The 12,273-nt window shown below is 38.4% G+C and overlaps 1 long non-coding RNA gene across 3 annotated transcripts in view; it reads right to left on the bottom strand.

The window, feature by feature from the left end:
* Positions 1 to 12,273, bottom strand: part of LOC123334995 — a 63,830-nt gene that overhangs the window by 9,286 nt on the left and 42,271 nt on the right. The window contains exon 3 of one of the 3 annotated variants that reach the window (XR_006553189.1): positions 6,749 to 6,935. The exons of the other annotated variants lie outside the window; for them this stretch is intronic. This is a non-coding gene — a long non-coding RNA (uncharacterized LOC123334995). The remainder of the gene's footprint in view (positions 1 to 6,748; positions 6,936 to 12,273) is intronic. 3 annotated transcript variants of the gene reach the window in all.

Genomic DNA, 12,273 nt, shown 5'->3' on the forward strand with positions numbered 1-12,273 from the left:
AAAAACTTGTATTGAAAAATATAAACAACTCTCAAAATGCAATTGTAAAAAAACCAAATAACACCATAAAATATGGGGGAAAATGTTTTGAACAAACACTTCCCCAAAGAAAATACATGTGTAACAAATTAGCATATGGAAAGATTCTCAACATTGTGAGCTACTAGAGAAATGCAAATTGAAACCATAATGAGATGTATACCTCATGGAATGACTATACTTAAAAAGACTGGCCATACCAAGTGTTGACAGGATACAGAAAAACTGGCACTCATCTGCACTGCTAGGGATGCATAATGGTGAACCACTTTGGAAAACAGTTTGGCAGGCTCTTATAAAGTTAAATATAAACTTATAATATGATCTAGCCATTCCACTACTAGATATTTACCCAAGATAAATAAAAACATATGCCTACCAAAGTCATGTACGTGAATGTTCAAAGAAGCTTTATTTGCTATAGCCCCAAATTGGGCATAACCCAAATGTTCATCTCAAAATAATTATAGTGAGTGAAAGAAGCCCGACAAAGAGTGCACACTGTATGATTCCATTTATATAAAGCTCAGAAAAAGCAAACTAATTTATATTACAGAAAGCAGGTCAGTGCTCATTTAGGGATGGAAAGGCCAAGGAGGAGAAGTGGAGGTGAGATTACAAGAAACACAAGAAAACTCCTAATGGAATAGGTTTATTCATTATCTTGATTGTGGTGATGGTCTTACCAGTATAAACATATGACAGCTTTTCAACTGTACTTTTTAAATCTGTGCAGTTTATTGCATGTCCGTTTTACCTCCATAAAGTTATTTAAATGTTTTCTTTAAAAATCCAGTAACTTGCCCTAAACTACAATAAACACACATATATTATACACAGACATTCTTATACAGAGCATACTTAGAGACCCACTAGAGTAGGCTTAAGAAAGAGAAGAGGAAATATGGACATAGTCAAGCCGTTCTCCTTCTAGTCCCAGTGATGAACAGTTGGGTAAAAAATTCTAAGGCATCCTTACTGCATTCTGTTACACCATCATTCGATGGCACTTTATTAGATGTGCTTGTCATTGTGCAAGGTAATAGAATCATTAACTTTGTTGTGTTTCTCAGCATAAATTAAAACTGTTTCTAGGATGAGGCTCCACTATCATTTCTACCTATTCCATTGCTCGTTAGATGTCTGAATACGAAAATCAGTTTATACCCTAAAGGTCTGCACAGTCCCATGGGAAATTCAGCATGTAAACATTTATAACAGTGTTGTTATGGCTATAGAGAGGCAATTGATTTCACACAGGGACAGAGGGTTGGGTGAAACTTTATTGAAGATATTAAATTAGAAATGTGACTTGAATTATATGCTGACATTTTCCTAAGAAGGAAGGAAGATCGTTTTAGAAAGAATCACCTTCCTTTGATTAGAAAGCACCTTCAAAAATAATGAGGTAGGGGCTTCAGAAATCCCTCCTTTCTAGCCCTTTTAGTTAAAAACCTTTAAATTGCCATCTCCAAGCTGTTCGTTGACTACCAATTGCTGAGCTTTTATAGAATTATCTCACTCTTACAGTAGCTTTGCAGAGTGGATATTATATCCCCATCTTACAGATAAGAAAATATAAGGCTAAAGTGCTGTGTGGTCTTAGTGGTTTATAGCAATAAGGGTTTGTTTCCTGCTCACATTGTAGGTCTCCACTGTGGATCCACTGTGTCTGTGCTGCATGTTGCCTGTTCTTCCAGACCCAAATGGAAGTGACAACCCCTATCTAAGACATATTCACCTTGCAACAGCAGCAAAGACCAATAGTCGAACCACAACATGGCTCTTGAGACTTCTGTTCACCTACTGGCTAAAGCAAGACACGTGGACAAGGGTCACAAAATGTCTGGAAGCCTAATCTTCCCTCAGGGAGACCATACCACAAGCCATGTGTCCTGGGAAGGGATGTGTTATTCTCTCACTGTAAGAGATGGCAGATATTTGGACCTTCAGAGAAGGAAGGTTCAGGAAAGTTTGTGTATCTTGCAGGTCATGTAGCTGAGTGGTAAAGCCAGGATTCAAAACGGTGTTTACTGTCAAAAACCTCAGCTCTTTACACTATTCCACACTGCCTCTCCCATGGGTTTCACAGGGGTAAGACAGGTCAAGGTTTACTTTAAGTGTGGGGAATGTCCTTGGAGGGGAAAAGAGAATCTCCATAGTGTGAATGTGTCTGTGAATATGCCTGTATGTGACACAAACAAGGGCAGACAGAGCTGGGAACTGGAGAGAAATGAACACAGAGATAGACTGCCTTGTTTCTCCTCAGTTCTAGAATGAGAGGGGAAGAAAAATTCTCTATTTCTTTGTGAATTTATCACACCCCTCCCTGAATACAGAGAAAAATATTAAATAGGGCTATTTTATACAGCCTCAATATATAGCAATACATCACTTGGCATTTATTAAGAAAATCATGGATAAAGCACTAAACTAAGTCCTCTAGAGAGACACCAGTCAGATTGCAACCCATATGGAAACAATATTAGAATGCAAACAACTCAAACAACAAATACTTCAACCCTAACAAGGGCTACTTCAGATGCATGGCTAATTGGGAAGGTGTCCCCCACACAAGTTAATCTCACCTAATGTCAATTGCTAACAAGAATCTGAAAACTCTGACACTGTTTCTCTGTCAAGTCCTTCTGCTTCCTACTCTGCCAGGGGCAGCTGATCTCGCCCCCTGGTTTTCCTTCCCTGGAGTTCTTTAGCACATAAGTATTTCCATATTAAAAGTGAGGGAACTGCAATGCAGAGGAGCCAGCCAACTTGCCTGGAGCTTTACCATAAATCAATGGAAGAAAGAGGACTTCAATAAGCACCTGAGCCTCAGTCATTCTTTCCTGTCCTTGGAATGTCCTGACCTAATGTCATGTCTTCCGAAATCATTGTTAAGTAAATAAATGGAAGACGCTGTCTGTATACAACAAGCAAGAGGCAAGAATTATGTGTCATTCTACACATGAAAGAACTGATTAATTTTCTGTGCTTTTAAAAGGAATACTGTCACTTTAAGTCTGCACAAAAGGCAAGTTTTAAGAAGCCAGTTGCTATGAGTATCTAGGGAAACCTGGCAACAACTGTTTGTAAGTAAATCAATGTTATATTATATAGAAGAAGTCAAGTACCAGTTGGCAGAGTTCAGGAAAGAAAAAGACATAAAAGATTAAATTTTATTTTAAGACTGTATGATGTGGTGATCAGTTTGACCATGGCTGTGTTCACTGTTGAGAGTTCAAATATGTGATGGTCTGCAACTTGTGAACTACAGGGAAATCTATTTGCATGGCACTCTCATGGGATTGCTAGGAAATAACCTAACCTGTATTCATTTGTGGGGTTTGGACATCTTAGGTCTGCCTGGAGAACTAGAGGGGCTGAGAGTGTATGTGCGGGGTGTGTTGATAGCAGGTGAGTTCCACAAAATATGATAGTATTCATGGTGAACTTGGCTCAGAGAAAACACACTGGAGCATGCATCTGCAGTGATGGTATGGGGGAATTTTAAGTATAAATTGAAGGTGCAGTTTCTCAGTGGCAGGTTCTGTTCATGTCCACTCTATTCACCAGCAGCTGTGGTGGACATTCCTGTACAGGCAACCAGATCAATATATCTCAGTCTTAGGGCTTTCTCCAAAGCCCTGGGAGTTTGCCTACTGTCGTTCAGAAATGCTGAGATTTAACAGCCCCAGGAGCACCCCTCAACAAATGAGAGAGAAATCAGCAGATAAATACCCAAGCTTCCCGCGTACTCTAGTGGACAATTCTGCGGTATATGCCACCTAATATCTCAGACTGCTCCTAGTCAGATGGCATTCTTGCTCCTCCATATAACCAGCTTATCATAACCTCAATCAGTGATTCTTCATTCTCTTTCCCCACTCCTTCACTTGTGTGTGTGCGCTTAGTCATTCAGTCATGTCCGACTTTTTGTGACCCCACGGACTGTAGCCCGCCAGGCTCCTCTGTCCATGGGGATTCTCCAGGCAAGAATACTGGAGTGGGTTGCCATGCCCTCCTCCAGGGGATTTTCTGAACCCAGGGATTGAATCCCGTGCTTACTGGAATATTCTACAAATAAACCACATGCTCCCAAGTCCTAACCCTGGAGCTGGCTTTTGAGGAACTCAAACTAAGGTACTCATTGAACTCAATATATCATTGGTTCCAACTAACTCAGCTTTTGAACTCCACTAAAAGAGTATAACACAAAGGAAAATAGACCCTTCGCCCACTCTTCCAGAGTCTCTAAGCTCCAGCACCATGAAGATTCAAAGCAGAGAATCAAAGCAAGATTCACCAGCAGAGAAATACTTGCCTGATAAAACAGAACAGAGGCTCTGCAAAGCAGTCCCAAAAGAGTCACAGGGGTCAACATGGGTTATGGAGCAGAGACAGCAACCACCACCCCATTGGGGTGACAGATACCACTTAAAGACCACAGCTGAGGGCCGTGAATCAGTGAGGAGAAATGGTGGGGTGGATATCTCACAGAAAGAGACTAATCAAGGATATGTTAATATGGTCGTATGCTTACTGGTATATTGTTTAGGAAATGGACATTTTGAAATTATAAACTGCAATAGGGAAAAATAAAAACTGATACAGAAATGCAGATATTCTGTATCTCTTAATGGATCAAGGCAGTTATAGTTATTTCTTCTCCGTTGGCAGGTTTTAGGAAGTGAACATCCAAGCAGAGCACAGACTGCAAAACACAGAGGGCTTTGAGAGAATGAAAATGAAGTGGACCAAAGAAGACAAGAGTCACCAAGGGAATTTTCCAAACTGAGCCCTGGGTGAGGGGTTAACTCTAAACTTATGTAAGGAATAGTTGCAGGAGGTTAAAGGGGGCCCATACAATAATTTCAAATGCCTAAAAGAGAAGTAAGGTGAACTACTAAATATAGTTTAGAAATTCAAATTTGGTACAAAAATATTACATTTAGAAGTTGTTAAATTTTGCTTAACAAAATAAGGACCCAGAAGACATAAAAAAGGCAATGAACACATTTCACTATATCAAATATAAACATTTGTAGCCAAAACATTCACACAAAAGTTAGTTAAGTCACTCAGTCGTGTCCAACTCTTTACAACCCAATGGACTGTAGCCCACCAGGCTCCTATGTCCATGGGATTCTCCAGGCAAGAATACTGGAGTGGGTTGCCATTTCCTTCTCCAGGGGATCTTCCCCACCCAGGGATTGAACGCGGGTCTCCCGCATTGCAAGCAGATGCTTTTACCATCTGAGCCACCAGGGACAAAAATAAGCCTCAAAATGCACTAGATCTATGTGAATATGCTTGATAAACTTGTATATAAAACAATGTTAATATTTAATATAGTAAGTATAATATTTGGATAAAATATTTAAATATTTGGGCATAACAGATATAATTTGAATATAAAATGGTAGTGGTGGTTTAGTAGCTAAGTCATGTCTGATCCTTGCTACCCTGGACTGTAGCCTGCCAGGTTCCTCTGTCCATGGGATTTCCCAGCCATACTGGAGTGGGTTGCTATTTCCTTCTTCAAGGAATCTTTTGACCCAGGGATAGAACCCACATCTCCTGCATTGCAGGCAGATTCTTTACCACTGAGACATCAGGGAAGCCCAGATATAAAATAGTTAATATAAATAATATATAAAGGGCTTCTGTAAATCAACCTGATTTTAAAATGGGTAAAGACTAGGATTAGACAATTCATAGAGGAAATTATGGTGCTCAGTCAACATCAAAATATGATCCTTCCCTCCAAGGTCCCTTACCCATCCTGATCTCCCATCAGTATCTTCCTGCTTTTATTTTTGACATGTACACTGGCCTAGATTTTCAGTCCATTAGACCCTGCCTGTGGGAAGAAAATGTTAAAGAAATTCTGCTTTTCCTGGTCCAGCATTGGGTGGGAAGAGCTACAAGGCAAGTACATTTTTCTACTCTAAAATTAACAGTATCTTACAGTATGACTCCAGATACTTTATTAGAGACTCTCTTTTCCCTACCTTCCTAAAAATTCTACTGTTGTCTGCATCTGAGTACAATTCCTATGGTATGCTCATATTGTTTTCTGCCTTTAAAATGATCTATTCTACCATCAAGAAAATGTGTAAGGGAAGGAATCTCACTCAGTTAGGTTAGCATCAAAATCCCTAGGCCACTAAAAATTCTAATAAATGCAAATTCAAATTTTATGAAACAGATTTATAAATCATTTTAGGGCAGTAAATATATTTTAATTCTCTTTTACTTTTATTCCTTGTTATTGATATCATTATTCATCTATTAGACATGCCAGAGACAGAAGGGGATAGGTGTCAAAATGTACCACCATGACTGTGGTTTTGTTCATTCCTCTTGAATTTTTATTATCTTTGGTTGTGCATATTTAACAATTCAACATTCATGGCTGTGACATTTTCACTGTGGAAATTAAGTATTTTGTCAATATTTTAAAAAATTTTCCTCCTATATTATGACTTTTGATGGTGTTCTCTAATATTAATATCGACAACCCACTGTCCTTCTCTTGGCATTTGTCAGGCATACCTTTCACTCATTCCTTTGTTTGCTTAGCCTTCCAATTTCCAAGAAACTAACTAGTCTTCATACTGCCCACACAGTCTCTGTAAATATTTGCAAATCCAAATAATGAATGAAAACAGGTCTCCTTTTTTGAGAACGAGTTGACAGAGAAAAATACCTTTTTATTGGACTGGAGAACAGTTGGTCATTTTCATAAAAGGGCAGAAGCGTGCTGGTGGGAATGCAGGGACCTTTTGCTTTGCTGAGGGCAGTGCCTGGAGTCATTGACATTGTGGGTAGTCATTTAATAATTATGTGATTTGGGGCAGGTTCCTCAACCTCACCATCTCTCAGGTCTACCTAATCTGTAAAATGAAGACAATGATTATACATACTTTTCGGGATAGATTTGAGGATTAAGTAGGTTAATACATGGAAAACTGACCAGCACCAAGCATGTTCTAAGCATCCAAAAACTGTAAAGTAACATCATGGTCCCTAACATCACTCATTTCATAATATTTCCTACATCCAACTGTTCTCCACTTTCCCTTCACCTCCAGGGCCTCCCTCTGGACATGTAGGGGTATTTATAAGAGGTTAGCGGAGAAGGCAATGGCACCCCACTCCAGTACTCTTGCCTGGAAAATCCCATGGACAGAGGAGCCTGGAAGGCTGCAGTCCATGGGGTCGCTGAGGGTCGGACATGACTGAGCGACTTCACTTTTCACTTTCATGCATTGGAGAAGGAAATGGCAACCCACTCCAGTGTTCTTGCCTGGAGAATCCCAGGGATGGGGGAGCCTGGTGGGCTGCCTTCTATGGGGTCGTACAGAGTCGGACACAGCTGAAGCAACTTAGCAGCAGAAGCAGCATAACAGGTTCGAGTTGCAGTGGTCAGTAGGAACATGAGCCCATGAACTGGGCTTGCCATTCTGTTTTGAAATTTTAACTGGGCAGAAAAATGTGTTGGTATCATTTTTCCCCCTACAATACAAAAAAATACATGGAAACAGACCATCCCAGTCCTCCTCAAGCCTCCCTTCCCTACAGTGCAAATTCTGTCACCAGTCTCTTATGTAGCTTTTCTGAAGCCTTCTATAAATCCTTATAAATAATAATTTAAAAAATCAAAGGAAAAAAACCCTACAAGTGGTAGTATTACTCCTTTACACACTGTTCTGCACTTAATAACGTCTCTTGCATATAGCATAGATAGTCCCTATCATAAATTTACCATAATTTATTTAACCAGCAGTCTATTGATGGACAGTCAAAAGTATTCCTTGGTTTATTATTTTATTTGCCAAAAGAATAGTCATGATGAATATCCTCGTACATGTGGATACATTTTCTGGAGAATAAGTTTTCAGAATTCTAGGCCAAGAGTATAAGCAGGGAATTTGGTTAAGTTTTGTCAAGTTGCCCTCAACGGAGATCATTCCAATTTACACTCCCACCAGTAGTGTGTGAGGATAAAAAGCTATCTTCTCCACACCCTTACCCTCAAAGCATATTAGCAAGCCTTTTTGTCTTTGCCAGTCTGAAAGGTGTAAACAGTATTTCATTACAGTTGCAATTTACTTGTTTTGCATTAAGAATGGGAGTGGCCGTCTCTGTATTTGCCATCGTCATCTAGCAATTGTGTTAGGTGAGAGGGTGTATTGGAACGTGGTAGCTCCAGCATGGCTGTAGGTTTTGAAACTCTATGGTTGGCAGCCTCAACCTTCGTTTTTTTTTTTCTTGTCCATCTCAGAAATATTTTAAAAATCAAAACTGCAAGTTTCCTTCGCTTCATCTTTTTGTTTCTTTTATTTCATACTTTTTTTTTTTTTTGCCAATAATATTTCTAAATCGCAGTGGCCACAAATGTTCTCAGGGAGTCTTTTATACTTCTATTAATTTTCTTTTCTGTGAAAATATGCTAAGAAATTATAAAGAAGGAAATACTTTTCTGCTTGCCTACAGCAATTTAAAAGCCAATGATGAATGGTTAACTGGGAGAACAAGGCTCCCAAAGCAAGGGAAATAGGATGATTAGGTTCTGTATTTTAAATTAAGAATATGTACGCTGAATACATAAGCAAAAAAAGGAGCTCAACATTAAGCTATTAATTACAAAGGAATCCAGCATAAAAATGCAACTTTTCCCCAAAGAATAAAATTTTAAGGAAAATTATCATGTTTATAGCTAGGACTAAGTCATTCTGCTCAGCACTGAGTATAAATGAAGAGACACATGTTTAGACCAAGAAAGGACAAGGTATTTTCAGTGTGAAAACATGAAATGACAATGAATCTGAATGAGGTGGTCACAAGAATCATTTCTCAGTGAGGTGAGTGCCCCTCAAACGAGTTTATTATAAGTCAATATTTCTATTTATAATCTAAACCTTACATAGGTTTTTCTAAAAGCTCTCTTGCCATACTTCATTGCTCAGTTACAGGATGTGCAATGACAATTCTTGAATCAATGGGTTGTGCTGGGAAATTTTATTGCTACATTAAACCAGTAAACAGTACACTTGCCCCCAGCGTCTTCCATTTCCTACAGTCATGTCCCTTTTCCTATTGAGCAGATTCTGGTTTAATCTACTTTTTCCATAAAGATTCATCGTAACCTTTCACTGGAATTTCTACAGAAGTTAAAAGCTTAAATGCTTCAGAACATGCCTCTGAAGATGCCGTGCTGGATAAATTAGTGAACAAAATTAATAATTCATCAAATTATTGCTTTGACTACCATATATATGTATATGGCAAAATGGAAATTGTTAACAATAGTATTGTACAATATTAATTAAGCCTAACAAAGGGACAAGTTAATCTAACGAATACAACAGCACTGAGCTAGGCTGCACGGACCAGTTTCTTTACCACCCTCTACGTCGTACCATACATACACACATGCATACTCTGCATCTCGTACTCATTACTGTTTTGAACTTTTGCCTGGAAATTCGTTTTGCCTCTGTCATGCTGATGTCTTTCCTGGATCCTGTGTTTTCTGATTCTTTATTTATTCCTTTATTTTAGGCACATACTTTACTAATACCCCTGGAGAAAAACATGGGTGCTAAAATTCGGGGTGTCTTGCATTTCTGAAAATGTCTTCAATCTATTCCCAACTTTGAATGATAGTTTGGCAGGACACAGATTTCTAGATTAGAGGCCATTTTTCTATCAGAATTAAGTGATTTTTAGCTTATTTTCTTTGTCTTTGATGTTGTGAAATTTCAAAATAGTATGTCTAGTATGAGGTCTTTTTCCTTCATTCCTTATATCAGACATATTTTTTTAAATCTAGAAACTCATAACTTGCAATGCTGATAATGCCACTGAATTACTTCTTCTATGATGTTACTTTTTTCTCCCTAAATTCCTCAGATGTTGAACTTCCTATTTACATTGATCCTCTGATTTTATCTTTTATTCATTTTTTTTTTTGCATCTTTTTTCCTTTTTGCTATGTTTTCTGAGAGAATTTTTCAACCTTTCTAACTCTTCTATCAAGTATTTCATGAACACAATATATGTTCTTATTTCTTTGACTGTTTTGAAGATAACTGGGTTTTGGGTCATTGTTTTTCCTTGTTTCATGGTCTCTCTTTCAAGCTAATGTCTTTGTTTATTTCTTTATTTTGAAATTGGAGGCCTTTAAATTACATTGGAGGCCTTCTCAAATACTTGGTGATCCTGACTGTTCAGATTTGTGACTGAGTCATCACTGTTGATTAGAAGGTCTACATGTGGTGGAGGCAAATGGGTATTGAATGTTGGTTCTTTTTAGTGTTGTCTGCCTAAATCAATTCACTGGGGATAGTCAGCAGCTCTACTTGGGGGACCAATCAGATTCCTCAGAGACAGCTTCTTCAGAACTTGCTTGAGGATATAAGTCTAACAGCCAAGCTTGGTGAGTTAACAGAGTACAGAAATCTTCCTTCATTCCCTGTTTACAGTGGAGCATTATGTTCTCTATGTGCCTTACAACAGAAACAGATCAGAGACCTTCTCTGGAGAGCAAACCTGCCACGCTGGGGAGGAGCAGTGATGAGCTGCACAGAGAGGCAAAAACAGCTGGAGGTCTAACTTTCTTAAGAGACTTTTAACCCAAACCCTTGTCTTCCGCCCACTTGCATCTCCCACTCCAGCACTAGCCAACATCAGCCATTCTGGAGTCTTTTGGAGGTCTCATGGTGTAAATCAGTTTGCTCTTTGCTTTTTCTACTGTGTGATTGGGACTCAGCTTTCTGGGATCTGCTAAGTCAGTTATAACCCCTCCATCTGTTCTTCAGCTTCCAACATTTCATTACTGACACTGTCTCTTCCGTTCTCATTGTCCTTGTTTATTTACGACCTTAAAAGACACCTTTACTGTCATTTTACCACAGTTTCAGGAGGGAACAGAAGCTAAGGTAACTCACTGTGTTTAACTTTCCAATTTTCATTTTATAGTATACTTTTATAGACTTTAAAACTGAGACCAAGCTAGCCATGTCTGCTTATTTATTGTAATCCCCAAACACTAGGTTTCCTAACAGTAAATTTGGAGTCTTTTTTCAACTAAATATAAATGGACAGCAAGCAATACAAATCTACTTTAAAGTAATTTTGATAGGATATTTAAGTCAGGTTCTGTCCTAAAAATTGGGGGAACTAAGTTTAAAATGTGCACTCTGATAAATATTGACTATTTGAATCTTAGCCTCTGAAATCAGTGTACTGAAAGTTTTCTTCATGCTTTAGAGTAAACAAGAGTCCAAAAGATAAAAACCTGAACATCTATGACACCTGAAAAACCTACCATTCACCAGTTGTCATTGTATACACTAAGTCTGAAACACTTAATTGAATACCTGCAATTCTATCCCCATAAATTATTAAGAGACTTAAATTTCTTTATGAAGAAAGAAATGAAATGAAGAAAGAAACTATGGCAATTCTCCTTACAGCTAACTACCATCTCCCTTAACAGTGTAACTTCTTTTCCAGAATATTGAGGAAATTTCAGAACAGATTTTGACATCTTTCTGTTTGAAAAGAATTCCTACATCTGTTTTTATTTCAACGTAAAGGGATATAACTAGTGGTCCATGAATTTTTACCATCACTAAATGTCTCAGACATCAGAGAAACAGCTTCCCCATCTTACAGTTCTCCATGCCATCCAAGCAGAGACCTCTTTCTAACTAGGTCATCCAAACACAGTGGAGAGCCAGAGAGGAGAAACAGCCCCGCTTGGCTTATGAAAGTACCTATTAGGAAAGTTCATCTCAGGAGAGGTTGGTGATCAAAATCCATGAATTTCTGCAGCAACTCCCATCATTTGGTCCTAACTTATATTGACTATTTGTAAAACAGTAAACATCAGAATTTTTAATCAGTGCAAGCCAACACTGATAGAGGTAAAGAGGTGATTTCTATAAAACATTCTCACTTGCCAAGCTTAAGATAAGCAAACATTCTCCACGATTGTCTTAATAAAAACAGATAATATATGCTAGAATCTGCAGGATTACATCTGCCCTTCAGAAACTATTCCCTTATCATTTGAGGGGTACACAAAAACCACTTGGGAAGAAAATGGTTTGCCTAATTTGAAATCAGAGTCCAAAGCCATCTTGAAGTTTTAAGTAGCTAACTAGTACCCAGATTCCCCAAACTACTCTCAGTGTCATTATGCGACTATGGTTCTAGACTCAG

This window comes from Bubalus bubalis, chromosome 9 (genome assembly GCF_019923935.1).
Source record: "Bubalus bubalis isolate 160015118507 breed Murrah chromosome 9, NDDB_SH_1, whole genome shotgun sequence".
Lineage (NCBI taxonomy): Eukaryota > Metazoa > Chordata > Mammalia > Artiodactyla > Bovidae > Bubalus > Bubalus bubalis.